This window comes from Cimex lectularius, unplaced genomic scaffold (genome assembly GCF_000648675.2).
Source record: "Cimex lectularius strain Harlan isolate CLEC.00 unplaced genomic scaffold, Clec_2.1 scaffold4, whole genome shotgun sequence".
Taxonomy (NCBI): domain Eukaryota; kingdom Metazoa; phylum Arthropoda; class Insecta; order Hemiptera; family Cimicidae; genus Cimex; species Cimex lectularius.
Window position 1 is genome coordinate 792,751 of NW_019392723.1, and position 4,333 is coordinate 797,083.

A 4,333-nucleotide genomic window follows, 5' to 3' on the forward strand; every position below is an offset into this window, starting at 1 on the left:
AATTTGTAATATAATTTAACTTGAATTTCTTACAATTTGTATTAGACAGACCTAATAAACGTTGTAAACCAAAACATACAAACGGCGTTTAAACAATAGATCAACGGGCTTTTAATTCACTTTAAAAAATTGTAGGTAGCACTTATTGTAAAAAAAAATTCCACCCCCGATCGTTATCACTATCTACCGTGAATACCTCTTGAGAAGGTGACACCCTTTCGACGTGACCCGAGACATCACCTTGCATACTCACTGCTCAGCATTTCCTTTTATAAATCAATCACAGGCTTGAATTTTCGAAGGATTTGTACAACTTGATTGATTATTAGAACTTACACATATTGGATACAATAGTTTGATGGAGTTTCTGTCTAGCGACACTCCAGCTGGTTAAGATTGTGGAAGGAAAAATTAGACGTAAAACCCTAGCTATCTTGGTCAAATTGTAGGAGGGCTTTATTTACTCTCCTGTGTACCTGTCGTCAAAAAAGAAAAATAACTCCGTCAATTAGACTAACTAGACACTCTCTACCTCCATAGGAAATAGAGTAAAACCGAAAATGGTCATTGGTAAGAACAAGCTACCCAAATTTGGCAGCATACAAAGACTGCCCATACCTATGTATTATAGGGACAATGAAGATAATCCAATCAATTCCACTTACCTCCCTCCATTGGAAATATTTATACAAGGAGAAGCTATGAAAAGCTCATTTAGGCTCAAGAAACAAACTGGATACGAACTAAACATTTTGGGCACACAACAATAATTAATACAATCTGACCCCCATTCTTAGAAATGGGGACTACATGATCCCGGAAACATTCCTTACACCATCTTATTAAGTCTCAACAGACTACATAGATGGTAACAAAACAAATGAAGGAACTCCATCTGGCCAAAATGTTTCTGTTGATTGCTCAATCAAACTCATTTGGGAAGTTCACTTCGATTTTCGAGCTGAAATACATTCCATGAACGCTTGTGCCTTAGACAATCTTAAAAGCGGTTACAGGTTATCTCTGATATATTCCAGCACCATTCACATGTTTATCGCACTGTGCGGTTCCGATATAAGTTCATATCGGGGCGGAGGACACTAGCCTCAGAACTCTATAGACTCCAGGAAAGCACGCATGCAGGAATATCGAACCAATTTGTAATATTCTGTACAGCAGAAGTTTATTGGTGACCGACTGGATTGGTGACAGAGCAGAAGCCAAAACGAATAGTCGTACTTAACCTTCAATTTCGATTTCCTTGTAAAAAAAAAAACGCTTGCTGAAAAAAGTTGCCTCCGTTTTAACCTGTTTTCTATCTATCTTCCAAAAGAAAAAGTGAGAGAGATATCATCTTAAAGAGTCATTTTTACATTCCTTAGGCGAGGTAATTTGTAAAAATACACTAGGAATAGGATGGGACTAAAGATAGAGCCTTGCAGAACACCAGTTTGCCTCTCGGCTGTGAAAGTGAACTCGGAATCGTATGGATAGAAGATTGGAGTGGACTATTTTTATAATGTATAGGATTGATTTTTTAAGCCGCGAAACACTTAAAATCTCTCTTTTCTTTTATTTATTGTGTGCGATCTCTGATACTGGTTTTCCAATTTCAATTTCTTTAATAAAAACCACAGAATTGTTCTGGCTGTTTCGATGTTTACATAGCTCAAGAATGGCTTCTAAGAGCCTGTATAAAAGCCTCTTTCTAGCTAATGCAGGACAGTTGAAAAGGATATACTTTGTTGTCTCTGCCTTCTTTAGACATAATGGTCAACGTTCACCTGTTAAAGTTTGCGGCAAGCCGCACGAATCACCCTCTTCGGTGTTTTGGTGGCCCTGGGTCAGACCTTGGACTCGAAGTTAGCCTCAAGGGTAATCGACAACAAGGTCATTTCAGTCCTAACGCATCCAGTTTTAACCTAAACACACTCACACTATCACTCATTCCGAAATACGTTTCCTCTTATTTACATACCTTTCACTCAACTCGTAGGAATACAAAATATTGCTCCATCTAACTTTATCAAGGCTGTACTAGTCTAACTTGAAGGTCGATGTGGTACTTGATATTCCGCCATCGATATTCTTGTACTGTAGACATTCACGCATATAAAATACATTTTCACTAAGCAGTTAAAACTTCTTTCACCAAACTTGGTATACAACAATACGATTTCCTGCGATAAAACAAAGCTCTACATATATAGAATTACCCCAGTTTCCTCCAGAAATCGGAATAGGGGACCCGAAGATTGACTGCCGCACAATTATCGCGCGACATTCCTACTCGTTCCTAATATGGAGCCCTGGAGCGATACCCTCCAATTATGTGGGACAGATTGAGCAAACTTTGTCTTCATGCCGGGTACATACGCGGGATTTGGCCCAAAAGAGTTATGTGTCAATCGCGTATGGCCAATTGTAAGTCGACCAGTTTTTTATTATTAACTTCTTTCCGCCAGAAAAGAGATTCGGACCTATGCATTTTTTTTCGAGACTCCCTTTTGGGGGTGACTGCTACTTCGTTACCACTTGGCCTGGAACGCATTGTAGCGTTAGAGGATTTACGCTTAGTTTTTTAGGGTATTTTTCCAGACAAGTTATGAATTTGATATCTAGTAGGCTTGTAAAAGCTTAAGAGCTATTTGGCTATTTTATTTTTTATAGTTGCACCCTTGAGATATTTTTCTTTAATTTCATGTGCATATATTTCTATAGTAATTCGCCTTGAAATATGGTTGTTACGGATCCCAGGCCCTTGACCCATTTATTCCTGATCCATTTCCATCTTTGAGCCATCTGTACATTACAAAAGAACTCTTGGTTTTTCTTCTTTCGTTTTATTCATTGTGCTCCCTTTTCAATATGTTGAACTTCTTGTCAAAGTCTAGTGTTTTTTCTTGTTCGTCAGAGATGGTTTTATCCCTGTTATTTTTGGTATGGTTTTACAGAGGAATCAAGTGACAAAGAATTTTATAAATTATTGTCTTTCGTGGGTGTCTCATAACTTTTAAAAAGATTACGTATTTGTAAAAAGCAATTGCTGGCTAGGAAGTAAAATCCTGATTTACTCCAACTCTAATTTAATTTACAAAAAAAAATACTATATTGTATTACAAAAGCACATAAAAATAGATAAATTATACTACAAACTATATTATATTCATTGTATGTTTAAAGACCACTGTTTGCGAGCTACAACCCTTTAAAAGCGTTTAAAGCGGACAACCCTTATTATCACAGTCGACCCACACTAAAACATTAAAGGTCCGGTTAGAATCCCCTGCTTTTTTGTCGGGGTTTCTTGAAATCGATCAAATTAGCTCTGGTAGGCAGTAAAACTCGACGTTAGGAGCAATTCGCATAAATCAATAATATAAACCACTGAAACGAATTTGCCAGAAAAGGAAGCATAATAAGCAGGAAAGAGAGGTCCTTTCCTTTTTCACAAGAGGATCACAATTCGAAAAAAAATCCGTTTTAAGCATATTTTCTGTCTTTCAATATTTATATACAAACAATAATAAATAAACAACAAATTATACTCAGTAGAGTGAAAGCAATTAAAAATTGGCTTTCATATCGTCAATAATCAGACGTAATAATGAAACGCTAACCAATGATTAATGGATTTTATTTTATTTTGTTAAAACAAACAGTACGACGCAAGAGAATTAATCCATATTTTATATGAATTGTTAATATAAATTATTAAGCAGAATAGATAATTAATGGCAAGTGTCTAAATTAAGAGAGAAAAAGAGAGATAGAGAGAACGAGAGAGACAGTGTATGTGAATAAGTGAGAGTGAAGGAGAGAGTGAGAGTGAGAGTGAGAGTGAGAGTGAGAGAGAGAGAGAGAGAATGAGGTTTTATTTAGTACCGCAGTGAGAATGAGAGAAAGTAAGAGAGAGAGAGAGAGAGAGAGAGAGAGAGAGAGAGAGAGAGAGAGAGAGAGAGNGAGAGACAGGGGGAGAGAGAGAGACAATGAGGTTTTATTTAGTGCCGCAGTGAGAATGAGAGAAAGTAAGAGAGACAGAGAGAGAGAGGGGGGGAAGGGAGAGAGAGAGAGAGAGAGAGAGAGAGAGAGAGAGAGAGAGTGAGAGGGGGGGAGATTGACAGAGTGGGGTGTAGACAACTCCTCCTGGGACAAAGCCATATGCAGAGAAAGGTTTCTCGATGAGACACACATAATAGAAGCTTGTAATGCCTTGGCTCCTTACAAGAGCGTGTAGGCATATCGCCGAATTTAAGAATTGTTCTCGGGCAAAGTAGCAAATTTCTGGATCCCCTGTTCCAATTTTTGCAGTTTTTTTATTGTATATAACTCT